The sequence below is a fragment of the Plecotus auritus genome (assembly GCF_963455305.1).
Source record: "Plecotus auritus genome assembly, chromosome: 1".
Classification (NCBI taxonomy): Eukaryota; Metazoa; Chordata; class Mammalia; order Chiroptera; family Vespertilionidae; genus Plecotus; species Plecotus auritus.
This window is the reverse complement of record NC_137770.1, coordinates 143,449,808-143,466,364: the sequence shown is the minus strand read 5'-3', so window position 1 is coordinate 143,466,364 and position 16,557 is coordinate 143,449,808. Positions and strand designations below refer to the sequence as shown.

The 16,557-nt window shown below is 39.1% G+C and overlaps 1 pseudogene across 1 annotated transcript; it reads left to right on the top strand.

The window, feature by feature from the left end:
• The first annotated feature begins 15,000 nt into the window (after positions 1-15,000).
• On the top strand, positions 15,001-16,557 carry LOC308248158 (transketolase-like protein 1; annotated as a pseudogene). Its single transcript has one exon. The product of its transcript is annotated as a transketolase-like protein 1 (transcript).

Below are 16,557 nucleotides of genomic sequence, written 5' to 3'. Positions count from 1 at the left end.
CAGAGTCAGTTTTTTTGAAATGACAGAAAAATGAATGAATATAGAACTGTAGATGCTATGATTGTTCATAGAAAAACCAGACTCAAACTCAAGTTGTCCTAAATAGGTAGCTCATGACTTCTTCTCTGACATCATCATTTATTATGTATGACTAAGGGTTAACACTAGGTACTGAATGCAATGATAATTGGCAAAATGTATAATCTGTTATTCATTAGTTCAAAGTAAGATATTACTTGATTTACTGATTTAAGTAAATAAAAGTGTTTGTTGACCTCATAATTCTTTTCCAATCACAGTATTAAGTTACAAGAACTATTTTATTTTGCTCAGAGCCATAAATAACCTGTCATAAGGCACATTTACTAAAGGTTATTAAATTTTAAATCCAACATATGACATACCTTATATGTAGAAAATCCTATGGAATACACACACACAAATACTAGAACTAATAAAAGTTCAACGAAGTTATAGCATGAGATAAAAATGTAAAAATCAATTTTATTTCCATATGCTAATAATTCAAATATGAGATTAAGAAAATATTTTTACTCACAATATCATCAAAAAGAATATGCTAGGAATAAATTTAACAAAGAAGTATAAGACTTCTATACTGAAAACTACAAAACATTGCTGAAAATATTTAAAGAAATTCTGAATGGAGAAATAATCCATGTTTATGGACTGGAATATTCAATATTGTTAAGATGCAGTACTCCCCAAATTGATCTATATATTCAACACAATCTCTGTCAAAATCTCAGATGGCCCCCACACCTCACTCCAATTGAAAAGCTGACTCTAAAATTCACATGGAAATGTAAGGGACCAGACTATCCAAAACAATCTTGAAAAAGAAGGACTTATACTGCCTAATTTCAAAACTTACTACAAAGCTATGTAATAAAGAAAGTGTGGTACTTATTTACAGAAAGACATATACTAGTATATCAGTGTAATTGAACTGAGAAACTGAAATAGACTCTTTTTTGGTCAATAGATTTTTCACAAAGGTGTCAAGGCAATTTAACGTGAAAAGGATAGTATTTTCAGCAGACAGTATTTTGAAAAAACACCAAACTAGAGTCTAACATGACAGAGCTTTCACTTCCCCTCATGCTCTGTAAAATCATCCTAGAGCCCTGGCCCATTGCTCAATGGTTAGAGCATCAGCCATGGACCGACTGGTTGTGGGTTCAATTCCTAGCTCTTATCAGGGTGCATGTGGGAGGCAACCAATCGATGAGTCTCACTAATGTCAATCTCTCTCTCTCTCTCCTCCCTCCCTTCCACTCTGTCTGAAAATCAATTGGAAAAATATCCTTGGGTGAGGATTAAAAAAAAAAAATGCTAGAAAGGAATAGAAAGACTACTTCTATTCAAGAAAGTTCTTTGCAATTACTTAATTCTAACAGGTCATTCCATTTGAGGAGCCCTTTAGTTATCTTTTTAAAATTTTTTCCCATAAATTTATGCTATAAAATTGTATTGAAAATTATTTTAAAGTTACATAAAATAGCATTCTTCTTAAAGGGTGTATAAATGTGTAAAAATTAACTTTCTTTTCTTTCCTTGAGAAAATATTTTCATATTTCCTTCATTTAGTGGTTTTACACAAATTTTGTATGTTACATAAACCTTTGGCATCCTATCTAATGAAAGAGTAATATGCAAATTGACCACCACTCCAACACACAAGATGGCTGCCCCCATGTGGTCAAGGATGGCTGCCCCATGTGGACACAAGATGGCTATTACAAGGTGGCCAGCAGGGGAGGGCAGTTGGGAGGGACCAGGCCTGCAAGGGAGGGTAGTTGTGGGCGATCAGGCCAGCAGGGAGGGCAGTTGGGAGGGACCAGGTCTGCAAGGGAGGACAGTTGGGGGTGATCAAGCCTGCAGGGGAGGGCAGTTAGGGGTGACCAGGCCTGCAGGGGATGGCAGTTAGGGGCAAACAGGCTGGCAGGGGAGCAGTTAGGCATCAATCAGGCTGGCAGGGTAGTAGTTAGGGGGTGATCAGGCTGGCAGGAAGAAGCGGTTAGGGGCAATTAGGAAGGCAGGCAGGTGAGCAGTTGGGAGCCAGCAGTCCTGGATTGTGAGAGGGATGTCTGACTGCCCATTTAGGCCTGATCCCGGTTTAGGCCCTACCGAGATCGGGCCTAAACAGGCAGTCGGACATCCCTTGAGGGGTCCCAGATTGGAGAGGGTGCAGGCTGGGCTGAGGGACACACACCCCGTGCACGAATTTCATGCACCAGGCCTCTAGTATTATTATATTTGTAAATTATATATAGTAGATATACATTTTATGGTATATTTTATATGTATTAATATTTTCAAAGCTAGCTTATTAGAACTCTTTTTGGTTAAGGAGTTCTCATAAACCTCCCAAAAGTGAATAAACATATATTTGGAAAGAATTTACTTATAGAATATATGGGGATAATAAGACTACCTATTTCATAGGGTCATTATAAAGTTAAATGAGATGTTATATGAAAATAGTTTAGCTCAATCCCAGGCACATATTAAGCATACACACACCAGTTGTTTTTAAGATATAAAGCATGGAAGTAGTTAAGGCTAATTTAAAAATTAATAAAAATGAATGGGGGCCATGTTTATTTAAATAATACTATATAAAAGAGGTACTGCTACCTGTATACTCTATTTCTGCAAATAATGAACAAAATGATATACTGTTACATCTTGTAAACTATTATCTATAGTTCAATAATTCTATTTTTAGGTACTGGTCTGAAAGATACTAACAGCCTTCACTTCTCTGAACTCCTTCCATGATCTCCAAGTTTGGCTGACCCTTGCGCACCACAGCCATTGAATAGTAGGTTTTCCACTGCTGAAGCTACCTCAGGACACAATTCTATGTATCAAACACCTATGTTCTGTCTTCTTTCTTCAAAGGAACATACAAAGAAAATAATTAAACTCTCCCTCACCCCCAGTTCTAAGTAAGGAACTGACCAGCTAAAGGGAGCAGGGATCATCTATAGAAAGACTCATCAACTCTGGAAAATGACATTATTTTTGAAAGTTTCATTTTGTAGTTTAATCTTTTAGTTTTATTGAACTTGCTATAAAAATGAACACTTACCCAAATTAAGAGTTAAAAAATCAGACACTAAAGAAAATAAAAATAAATCAGTGAGATTTGTAGAAGGTTGGATAGCCAAGATAAATACAGTACCTTATATTATGTACTCTGTAAATATGCCTTTGGGAATGTTTGCTTCAGGCAGAATTTTGTGTTTTCTTTTCTTTCTTTTTTTTTTTTTTTAAATATATTTTATTGATTTTTTACAGAGAGGAAGGAAGAGGGATAGAGAGTTAGAAACATCGATGAGAGAGAAACATCAATCAGCTGCCTCCTGCACACCCCCCACCGGGGATGTGCCCGCAACCAAGGTACATGCCCTTGACCGGAATCGAACCTGGGACCCCTCAGTCCACAGGCCGACGCTCTATCCACTGAGCCAAACCGGTTTTGGCAGAATTTTGTGTTTTCTTAATCAAAGGATACCAGAGCACTAGAAAAAGATGGGGAAGCAAGGCAGGAGGTAAAAAGATAGTAATTTAATGTGGCTGGGGCATGAAAACTCTTCAGACCAAAATAAGATTTAAAACTGATATTGTTACAGAAAACCGGAGAAGAACCAAGCAACACTTAGAGAGATGGAGTTACATTTATTATTATTATTACGCATGGGCCCAGAGGAAAATGTCTCTCAAATTCTGGGCCCCAACACGAAGGAACTTTCCCTATTTATGTTTTTACCTTCTTTGTCTCCCAAATATGGGGTGTTTCCAGTCCCCTTTGCAAGTTCTTAAAGAGCCCTATGTGCTGGGGCTTTGAGACCTCAACCAAAGGCTTGGCCATAACTTCGTATGGGGAAGGTTTAATGGCCTCTCTGAAATGGGAGTAGTCTTATTTTTCCTTACTATTCAAGCAAGCAAGCATTTACAGATGCCAAAAGAGCAGGGTTAAAATTTCAAACAGCAGTTTTTATATAAGATGGATGCTTCATTCCCCACTGGTTTTATGTACATGAGTCAAATCATTGACTCCTTTGGGTCATTGTTGGGGAGGGAGTTATATTGAACCCTGAGGACTATAAGCTTGAGAGAATTAATTCTCTGCTGAATAAAGTCAGTGGGCCTGTTTATAAGGGCCAGGAATAATCTTTAGAGGGTCCAAAGAGTCCTGGACTCTCTATTTTGACTGGCTGTCTTAAGCCAGGTGTGATGAAGACACGTTGGGATCCTGTCGACCTTGACTGCTGTGGGGGTGGTCCTTTCCAGGTAGGAGTCAGTCCTTGGGTGGCAAATTTCTTTACCCAAACAGAGCCACCAGGGCAGAAGGTATGAACCAGATCAGAAGTTGGTACAGGCAGAGCATCTCGGACGTGCTTCTGGACTGCTTCCTGGGTAGACTGTAAAGCCTGTAAGAACTTGAGTAAAGATTGGTTATGGATTTCAGCTTTTCTAGATTGGGTAGGTCAGGGTCTGGAAGAGTCACTAGAATCTATAGAGGCTCCACTGGTTTTAGGGCAGCCTCCCGAGCCACTTCATCTGTGGCGCGGTTCCCTCTTGCTTCTGTGCAGTCCCCTTACCTTGTAAATAGCACTATGTACGTGAGCCATTGTAAATGCGTACCTGCTATCAGTATAAATTGTTACTGATTTTTCTTTTGTCCACCAGAGAGCCTGAAACTGAGTGTTTGACATCCGGTGCTCCAGTGTGTTCTAGAGTAAAGCCTCGACCTCATGTGGGGCAGTTAGGATTAGTTCCTGCCCTAGGGTTAACTTATTTGCTTTTTCGATAAGCATAGCTGTGGCTGCTACTGCCTGGAGGCAAGTAGGTCACCCAAATGCAAAGGGGTCAAGTCTTTTGGACAAATAGGCTACCAGCCTTTTCTAGGGGCTGAAACTTTGGGTGAGTACCTCTTTGGCTATGCCCCTTGTCTTACATACCTAGAGGTGGAAATACTTAGTTACATCTGGTAGTGATAGTTGGCCCATTGTCCTTGCTCTGCTCATGTCTGTCTAACTGCCTAATATATTACCTCAGGGATCCAGGCTCTGAATTCTTTTTGGGAAAATGGATGTTGAATTTCTTCTGTAGCTGCTTCATGCTGAAGAGGGACGGAGTTTTCTCTCAGAGCCAAGAGATTCTTGCTGCCTGTAAGAGGATCAATGAGGCCTAGGCTCAGAAGGAGGTGGGCTTGTGACCTGGCAGAGACAAACTGCAAACTGTAAAAAATGGTCCAGTGGAAGGGAAAGAAAACATTTCAGTTTTAATAACCTTTATTGAAATAGAATTTTTCTCCTCAGAGTTACCTCTATTTTTATCAAAAGAGCAAGATCAAGACCAATTTATCTATTGTATTCAATTTGGCCTGATGGTTTGCATAAACACAACAAGAATGGTAACTGACTACCATGATTGAATCTTAGTGTGCCCTGTAGGGTCAGGAAGCCAAGCCATCCAGCTGCCCTCAAGCCTGCCTGCAGTATCTGCTGAGTTAGGTGAATCCCTCACCTGCAGCGACTCCACCTGGGACCACGCCCTAGGCTTTACGGCCCATTTCAGTTGCCTCCTACTCGTCATAGCCCAGAGTGCATGGGGGTTCCACAGGTATGCAGAGGCACCCTTATTGCAACCCCCCCTTCTACTCTGACCAACCCCCAGTGATGGTAGGGTATGGGCCTGACACTCCAGCGCCATCTATTTTCAGAGCTACCAAGCAGGATACCAGGCTTTTTCCATGGCACTCTTCTGGATCTCTGCCTGAACAGGGGAGGTGAAGATACTTTTAGGAGTCACCTAATTTGTGAAGAGAGGCATGCATACAGTCTTCCATTCTGCACATTTCTGAGATGGTAACTGTATAATAACCCAAATTCTGCATGGGTCTAGGGTAAAGTTAATTCACTTATATTTTTAAAGGCCATAAATTGGGATAGCAGTGGTTGACAGGCAGAGAAAAGGAATTTTTTGTTCTATTTTGGAGGTTCATTTTGGTTCTTTTATAAAGACTACTAGAGGCCCGGTGCATGAAAATTCGTGCACTCAGGGGGTTTCTTAGCCCAGCCTGCATGCTTTCACAATCTGGGACCCCTCGAGTAGGGTCCATTCCCACCACAGCATGGCTCTGGTTCTCCAGAGCCTGAAGGTGGGAGGAGGGACCAAGAGGCAACTCCGATGGCAGCATGGCTCCGTTCCCACAGCTCCTTCTCACCACCATGCCGCAGGTGGCCAGGACCCAGGACTGACTCCTGCCATACCAGCCGGGACCCAGGACTGACTTCCACTGCACTGGCCGGGACCCTAGCCTGGTGTTCGGTTGTCCGTCCTGATGTTTAGGTCATTTAGGTCGTGACGGACCCTGGCTCTTTATATATTAGGATGTGGCTAGCAGCTACCATATAGCAGCAAAATTTTTAAAGTTTGGATTTTATTTTTTAATCTATTTCTTGCTATTTACATTAAAAATACCTATCTTGCATCTGACATACCAAGGCCTAGGAAAATGAATCCTACTTTAAAAGTTGTGACTAACTCAGACAGAGAGAGAAGCAGTTGTGAATTTCCTCAATGTATGAATACTTTGAAGAGATCTATTGTTGAAGAACAATTTTTTCCAGAGTAGGAGGCCTTTAAAGAAAAAGCATTCTTTAAGGTAGCTTTTTATGTTTGTTTGTATGTATCTGTTTAACTATGTCTACCTATAAAAGCACACTAATGAGATAATATAGCTCTGTTTCATCCACTATAACTTGACAAATTGTGGAAGAAATTAGTATACTCTCAATTGTGAGTTTTGAAGTCAAGCATCTGAGGATAAAGATAACTAACAAAGGACAAAGCAAGTCTCGAACATAAGGTTTTATCTGGAGAAAACACCTTAGGAGGCTTACTTAAGTGTTTTAGAACTTTTTAAATTATGCTTTAGATTTTTTAGTCATTTATTATATTCAAGAATGCCTGAAAATTTTATTTGACATATTTTTATATGCATGTAAATTCTTTCCATAGTATATAAAGTATCCCACAATGTATTGATCAATATATTTAATATTTTTATACTAAATCTTTCATAAAATGTCCTATATAAATATAAATTTATAGATGCCCAAGAAAAAATGAAATCAATTAATTTCCTAGGTTTGTATGATGGAATATTTGTAAACCATATATGAAATAGTTCTTTAATATGAAATATGCTCCCAGACATTTTTGTTTTTATGGGTAATCATACCTAATTAAAACATATGTTGAAAATAATCTCTAAAACAATCAGAAGTTGATTAGTGTGTTGTCCAACTTATGAAAAAAATCTATTAGCTATGTTCATTTAAAGCAACATTAGTCACTTGACATAATAAAAACAAAGTCGTTTTCACCCTAGTTAAGTTGGTATGGTTCAATTGGTTGGAGCATTGTCCTATATACCAAAAGGTATCGGATTTGATTCTAGTCAGGGATGTATCTCTCTCTCTCTTTCTCTCTCTCTCTCTCTCATTTCTTTCAAATCAATAAAAACATGTCCTTGAGTGAGGATTAAATTTTTTTAATAAAAGTAAATATAAACAAAAACAAAAGCATTTTAATGAAATACTATCACTGGATCCAAGTATCTTGTTTTGAAAATATCCATTCTTTGTCACTGTATTGATGGCCCTTAAGTGTTTTGTTATTTATCTAGAAGTTTTGTGAGTTTTTGTTCTTTTTCTTGATAGTCTCTAACCTTGTGTACAAAACATTATTGAAGCATAATTATTCAGAGGTTTCATTTATAGAATTATTTCAGATAAAATACCTTATATTGAATCTTGTGCTTACTGGGTTGAATCTTTACACCAGTATCTAATAACAAAATCTATTTTTCAGGTATTTTTCACCTGGATATTTAGATACACTTTTGCAGAGTGTGAACAGCTATCAACCACTTACCAACTAAGCAAAGTTACATTTTTATACTCGAATTCACAGCAAAGTAGTTATGAATAGCAGTTGATAAATAAAGCTCTTCCTAAATATTTAAAGTAAGTACATTCTAAATTTATTCAATATGAAATGTTTAGATAATATTTTCTAAATTTATATAATACTTTAAAAATTAGTGGCTTAAATATATGAGAAGCTGTTCATAGTAATTTACACAGCATTTACTCTAAAGGTAGATTTAAAAAGACATTAAAGGATTTTAAGGCATTTGTTATTGTTCTATTAAAAATCATACACACACACACACCTCCAACTAGGTACATATGAAAGATGGTATTAAAAATCTCGTAGTTATTTTGGCCAATTCTTCATAGGGATAGGCAAGGAAAACTGGCCTTGCAAATTCCACAGCAGGTTATAGAAGGGAACTAGTTGAAAGAGGAAACTGATGTCAGAAGTACAGAGATTCTAATGTTGGTGAAATAAATGCATTAACCGAACACATAGACTCTGTGAATAACCTGTCATAGATGACCTTAAGAATTTAGGAAACTCCTTTTCATCCCAAGTTTTCTAAGCTCTTTTCTTACGCTACCTAAACTGTTTCTAATCTTTCCTGGCTGGAGAGGATAGAAGGTCAACATTAAGCATTATGCTACTGCAGAGATGCTTTCCATTTTCATGGAAAGGTTTCTTAGTCTAGCTCTGCTTGTGAATAAACAAGGAAGCAGGCATGCAAAATGGGTAATCAGTATTCCTTTGTCCTAGCTTCACTTTCCCAAGTTTCAAAAGTCATGTTTTCAGAGATTTAAGGCAAAATTTGGAAAGAACACCATCAGGCTCAGATTTAACATGCATCTTCATTTACTTAGGGAGCTAAAATGGGGTGACAGGGGGTTTCAATAAAAATTTCAGTGAAAACAGCATTAGAATTGTCCCTTTCATTTTTCCTGTTGAGTGTGCTTCTCACCTGGGAGAATATGTGATTAGATTTAGGAATCTTGGTTAGTTGGCATGTGTGTGCCTTTTGATCTAAAGGGACAGTCCTTACAATGATCTCCCCTGGAAGACTGGAAAGGAGTGGATGAAAACCTGGGAGCACCTAGGCCACAGTATTACCAATCTGGCTGGCTATCAGGCTTCCTTCTCAGACTCTTTTCATTCCTTCTCAAAAGAAACCTACATTTCTTTTTGGTATTTTCTAACTCCATCTCTGTCATCATTTCCTCACAGTGCATAGCTTTTTGCATCTTTTTAAACATCATTATATCCAAGATTGCTCATTTCTTTTTCTTATGTCAGCCAAGGATTGCTTGCAGTTTGATTTTTTAATACCTCCTTACACCTATTTTATTTCCTTGCAATAATTTCTTTGACTTGTTGCACAGAAAAATATGATTTTATTCCCAATTTTGTAGCTTTTATTCCTCTTTCCTATCAGCCTGCTTATCTTATGAACCTTTTAAGAATCTGAGAAAATAGCCCTAGCCGGTTTGGTTCAGTGGATAGAGCGTTGGCCTGCAGACCAAAGGGTCCTGGGTTTGATTTCAGTCAAGGGCATGTACCTTGGTTGCAGGCTCTTCTTGAACCTGGGCTCTGGTCGAGGCATGTGCAGGAGGCAACCAAGTGGTGTGTTTCTCTCACATCGAAGTTTCTCTCTGTCTTTTCCTCTCTTCCACTCTCCCTAAAAATCAATGGAAAAAATATCTTTGGGTGAGGATTTACAACAACAACAAAAATAATCTGAGAAAATAAAGGTAGTTTTCATCGTTTTTACATTAAGAAATTTTTTTCTTAGATGACCACATTGGTAATGAATAAACTGGTCTATATACTATAAAACCTCCTCTGATGTTATGGGATTAGTGAACTTGCTATTATGTATTTCTTATCATTGTATGTTGTACTTGAAGGTTTTCACTTCACACATCATTTCATACTTATCAAAGCGAATTAAGCTAAGAAAGTAATAAATATTTAATAGTGTGTGGATGGGTGCTACAATTCAATCATATGCAATTTGGAAAATTTATACTATGAAATGTTTCTTAACAAAAAACACTTAAAGCACATAAAACTCTATTATGAGACGTTTTCTTTTTTTATTTGTGCTAGAGCAAAAATAATGTCTCTCATTGATGACATTCTTTGATATTTTAACTCAATTTGAATTTTGACAATTCCAATTCTCTGGGCAGACCAACCCTTATCCCCACTGTTCCTCCTCCCCCTGCAGTTTATTTAAAATTCAGCTATTATTATGATATCTCATTTAGCTGAACAATTTTATTTAGGACTTCAGGAATAGAATTGGTTGAATCTTATCAGTGGTTGACCATTATTCATTCAGTTCCCTTGTTGTGGAAATAAATGCCTATCAGTGGTGCCTGAAAGAAATGTTGAAAACCTGGGTTCTAGTCATATTTGTTAAGTAGTAAGGGCGATAATACTTGCTCAGCTTACTAATAAGATGCGAGTGAAAATAATCTGCAATGGTGCATATAACAATTTTGTAAACTGTCCCATTCTGTCTAAGCCAATATAGGCAATGACAGTCAATGACAAATTACACATTTGGACCAAAGATCAAGCAATTGGACAGACAAGACCCCATACTCTTAGATAAGTGGAGTTTATACCAGATGATTTACGATAAAGAAAAGCTACATTTCCTGCCCTCATGGAGTTTTCTAATATAAACAGATTTGCCTGGACACAGGGAGTAAAATATGCACAAGACTCTGAGCACAAATCAGGCATATTTCATTTAGTATAAAAAACAAATGACAACCTTATATTTACAGGAGGTTGACCTGTTTTGCTAAACTTTCCCTCTCACACTATCCCCTTAAAGAAAGGACTAAAGATTTGCTTGTTTCTAAACTTGATTTGAGGTTCTACTTAACATAAACCCTGACCTTAAATTCCTGGGTGAGGCCATCTCCCATCCAAGATATCAAGTTTAGAAACTAACCTTGAAAAGAGGAAGGATTTATCTGTTGTGTTTTCAAATCATCAACTCTTTCCTTAAGTTCATAAACCCTGACCTTAAATTCCTGGGTGAAGCTATCTCTAACCTAAGATGTCAAGTTTAGAAACTGACCTTGAAAGAATGAAGGATTTATATGTTGTATTTTCAAATTGCCAGCCCTTAAGCTAGGTGCTAGCAAATGTTGTGGCTTGTGTATACTCTGGCTTATTTGGCCACAAAATTCACTGTTTAGAAAATATTGATTTGTAGCTATTCTGTTTCAGAGATTAAACAGATCAAATGACAGTCTTAACTATAACTATTGCATTTACCAGTTGTTTAAGGGACTTAGGACTTTCAAAATTTGATTTGCCTATTAAATTATTTTTCTAGTAATATACTTTTGTTTTTAAGAGGTCTTGGTAGGCCATAAAGTGAGACACATATTCACTGATAATTGCTTTAAAGAATGATGAGTTTTATTGTTTATAAAAATCAGTATGTTTTTTAAAAATTTAGGATATATGAAAGGATAAATAAAAAAAAGCAAAAACAGCACTCCAAATCTTACAACCCAGAAAATAATTGTCATTAACAAGTTAATATAATCTCAAGTTCTTCTTTGAGCCTTTGCTCGGATAGAAAAAATTTTAGATAAGTCTATCCATGCTATACCTGTTATTTTAAAATAAAAAGCAAAAGTTATAGCAGTTTGTTTCACAGAAGATGGAGTTTTCACTTTTTTTAGTGGGTTTAGGGTCTCCTCAATGATAAATTAGGGATTTATATAAAATATGTATAAATGGCTTGCTTTTATTAATGATTGACTAGTATTTGCTGTAGAGATTTTAAACTGAGTGCTATTTATGACTTACCAGTTTTATAGCATTAGATTAAAAATATTATACTAATAATCTATCATTTTGCAAGATGATTTGATATAGATATACATTTTCAAAAGCTTTACACATGCATATAGAATTTGTGGTAATGCAGTCTTATTAAAATATTTGAATAAACATTATGTATTACTAATTGTACTAATGTATTTTTGATATAAAAATTTCAATTCTTTGAGAACTATTGTAATCTATATTGGATTCTCTGATTTTTAAATTTCTGTAGCGTGTATAGTTTAAATCATACAAATGTAATTCTAATGCCAAAGAGAATGTCATCATTCTCCCATTTTTTTCTTTGCTAATTCAAGTATGACCTTTTTCTGGGACGAGTAATATGTGTCCTGCTCTTTAGTCAGTCCTTAATGGCATCTAGCACTGCACACAAGGCTCTCTATGGTCAGCAAGGCTCTCTATGGTCAAGTCTCCTTAAATCCCAGGCTCTAGTTTTCTGAAATATCATCACTTAGTGCAAAAGAGGACAGACTCTAGAGTTAGAGACATTGGAATCTCAAAACTACTACAATCTGACTCAGTGGCTTTGGCAAGTTACTAATAGCATCCATTTCATTGGATCCTGAGGATTAAGCAAGGGTGAGTGAGCATAGGCCCTGACATGTAGTAAGCAGTGCCACCACTAGTCTATATGAGATCTTTATGTACATAGAAAAAGGTATACAGTCCTCAAGACACTTTACTTCCATTTGGTAGAAGTTGTAATATTCTATTTTTGTTTGAGCAAGACACTTTACTGCCATCTGCTGGAAAATTTTCTTAATAAATATGCAAATAATGATGTCTACAATGTGAACCACACCCCCTTAGATGTGTTGGCGCCCTTGTGAAATCACAACCTGCACAACTGTGCACATAAGTGCTCAATAGATAGTATTTGCTACTCTTCTTCCCACTATTATACTAGTAAATGGGGTTTGGAAGAAAATTCCAGATAATGCTATTATTACATGAAACAATTTTAAAAAATCAAGGAGTCAAAGTTAATCTCTATAAAAAAGAATTGACATTTTATTATAAAATTTTTTTGCACACAAATGGGAAAAATTCAACTCATACATAGCAGTACCATCACAAAGTAGATTGACTAAATTTGGATTGGGGAGAGTGTTATTGATAATGGTAACACTCTTCCAGGATAAAGATTTATCACCCTAGGCCCTGGTGGGTTTGGCTCAGTGGATAGAGAGCTGGTCAACAGACTGAAGGGTCCCGGGTTTGATTCCGGTCAAGGGCATGATCCTTGGCTCTGTTGGGGGTGCATGTGGGAGGCAACCAATCAGTGTGTCTCTCTCACATCAATGTTTCTCTCTCTCTCTGTCTCTCCCCATCCCTTCCACTTGCTCTAAAAAAAAAATCAATGAAAAAATATCCTCGGGTGAGGAATAACAAAATAAAACAAACAAACAAAAAAAGATTTTATCACCCTAGGAAGGACCTCAGGTGTAAAGATGACTCTTGGAAGCTTGAAGAAATCAACAGCCCACACTAAGTGAAGTGGAAATACCACAACTGCCATGGCTGACTGGAAAAAGATATCAAATAGCTCATAGGGGTGGGTATGCACTTCAGTATTATAGGGATGGAAAACCCACCAGCTCACTTTGTCCAGAGAACCCACCATTTACCAAAGTGATAAGGAATGCATTGTTAAGAGGGTAAGGATCACTGAGAATTTCAGTGGTGTGGTCTTCTGTATGCCAGGGTTGACTGGAGGAGACACTGTTACAGAACTGGGTTCCTTAATAGGGATGGCAAGATCCAGATGCATAGACGCCAGTGACAGAACATAACTGTCAGAAGCAAAGTGTGTGCAATTATTGAAATGAGTTGCAAAATTGACGTGGTATCCAGGGACCCAATCCATACAAAGATTAAGAACTCCATGTTTCTAGAGCAGCCATGGGCAAACTACAGCCCGCGGGCTGGATCCGGCCTGTTCGGCTGTTCTATCCGGCCCGCGGAGCCGAAAGAGCGGAGGGTTCTCTTGCTCTCCCCTCTGCTCCTTTACTTTGAATTTATATTAGTTCACACAAACACTCCATCCATGCTTTTGTTCCAGCCCTCCGGTCCAGTTTAAGAACCCATTGTGGCCCTCAAGTCAAAAAGTTTGCCCACCCCTGTTCTAGAGGCAAAATAGATAGGCAGTCAATAAAGGTATCAATCCTATCTAATAAAGAGGGAATATGCTAATTGACCCTCACACCATCCCAAAGATGGCGGCACCCAAAGCCAATAAGGAGGGAATATGCTAATTGACTGCCCCGCCCTCAAAGATGGTGGCACTCACAGCCAATAAGAAGGAATATGCTAATTGATTGCCCCACCCTCAAAGATGATGGCGCCCACAGCCACAAGATGGCGGCGCCCAGTCCCCTCAGCTCAGTGTGCCTGCCTCCAGAGTCCCCATCCCCTCAGCTCCCCAGCTGCCCAGGGCCACCCGAGGCTCAGGTAACCAGGGCCGGCTGAGGCTTGCACTGCCAGCAGTGGCAGCAGCAGTGGTGTGATGGGGGTGTCACCTTCCCCTGATTGCCAGGTTGCCTCCCGCCCCTGAGGGCTCCTGGAGTGTGAGAGGGGCAGGCAGAGCTGAGGGGCACCCCTCCCCTCCAGTGCATGAATTTTCATGCACTGGGCCTCTAGTTTATAAAAAAAAAACAACAAGAATGGATGGTCAGGAGGCTAAGGGCAGCTGCCCCAATACAAGTCGTTGTCACTGGCTTACTTTCCAGACCTGAGTCAATTCTCAGATCTGGAACCCATTGACTGAAGGGAGGTTGGTGCCGATGAGAATGGAGCCTGAAAGACTTCTATTAAGTGTATTTAGGATATTGTTTCAATCCCTTTACCAGGTGACAGAGTTTATAAAAGTCTGGCTCTGCAGCAGGTCTAGGCACCAGTGCAAGCAGCCCTGCCATATCACTCAGCAATTTCCATGGTATTAAAGAGATCTGTGCTTCAAAAAGATGCACATTTTCTCCTCAGACTCTGACGGGGTAGCAGCTATGGCTCACACTGAGGTGAGCATACCATGGCCAAGAAAGACAAACCCTATGCAGATGCTGTGCAGGTGTTTCAGAACCTAGCTAATTGCCTGCGCATCTAACTCCATAAGGACCAAGTGGCCTGGAGTTCCAGTCACCCACACCATGCAGCAGTGCTGCTGAGATCATGTCCGTGCTGTTCTACCGCATCATGAAATAGAAACAGGAGGACCGAGAGAACCCAATCAATGACCAATTTATCCTTTGCTAGCTACTCCCATTTGTTGATGTGGCAATTTGGATGGTAAGGACCAGGACTGGGGACTGAGTGCAGCATGGTATATACTGGCAGGTACTTTGACAATGCCAGCTACGGGTGTTCTGTCTCTTGGGAGATGGTGAGTGTTGGGAAAACTCTGTCTGGAAGGCACTGGCGTTCAGTTCTCACTACAATCTGGATGATCTCATGGCCATCTTCCACAGTGGTGTCTTTCTCATCGAGAACTGCATGGACACCCATCAGAAGCACTGTGAAGCCTTTGGGTGGAATACTTAAGTGATGGATGGCCCTGATGTTGAGGAGCTGTGTATGATGTTGTGACAAACAACTCAAGTGAAGAACAAGCCCACTGCTGTAATTGCCAAGACCTTCAAGGGCCAGGGCATTCCAAGCCTTGAGAATGCAGAAAATTGGCATGGAAAGCCAATACCAACAGAAAGAGCAGATGCAGTTATCAAACTAGTTGAGAGCCAGATAGAGACCTACAGACAGCTTGAACCAAAGCCCCCTGTTGAAGACGCACCTAAAATCAACATCACGGACATAGAGATGACCTCTCTATCTGCTTTAAAGTCGGTGACAAGGTAGCTACTCACAAAGCATGTGGTTTGGCTCTGGCTAAGCTGGGCCATGCAAATGATAGATTCCTTGTGCTGGACAGTGACACCAAGAAGTCCACTTTCTCCAAGATATTCAAGAAGGAGCACCAGGAGCACCTCATTGAATGTTTTATTGCCGAGCAAAAAATGGTTAACGTGGTGAAGCACCTTCGCTGCCTTCTTAACCCGAGCATTTGATTAGGTCTGGATTGGAACCATCTCTCAAACCAACATCAACCTTATTGGGTCCCACTGCACACTATCCATTAGTGATGGTCCTGGAGGATTTGGTCATGTTCCATGCAGTTACCAACTGCGCCATTTTCTATCAAGTGATATAGTCTGACAGAGCATGCTGTGGTCCTGGTGGCCAATGCCAAGGGGATATGCTACATTCACACCAATGGTCCCAAAACTGAGGTTATTTACACCCCACAAGAAAGTTTTGAGATTTGACAGGCCAAAGTCATTAGCCAGAGTGTCAACAATAAGGCCAGTCATTGGAGCTGGAGTTACTCTGCATAAAGTCTTAGCAATTGTTGATGATCTTTCTAAACAAAATATCCATTGACCTGTTTACCATTAAACCCCTGAATGCTGATATCATCATGTCTAATGCAAAATGCACAGATGGCCAAATTATCACAATAGGGGATCACCACCCAGAAGGTGGCATCAGGGAGGCTGTCTGTGCAACTGCTTCATGGAGCCTGTCATTCTGGTCCATGGGCTGGCAGTGCAAGGAGTTCCTCAAAGTGGGAAGTCTAGTGAACTCCTGGATATGTTTGGAATTAGTGCCAAACACATTATAGTGGCCATGAAATGTATGTTAACAAACTAA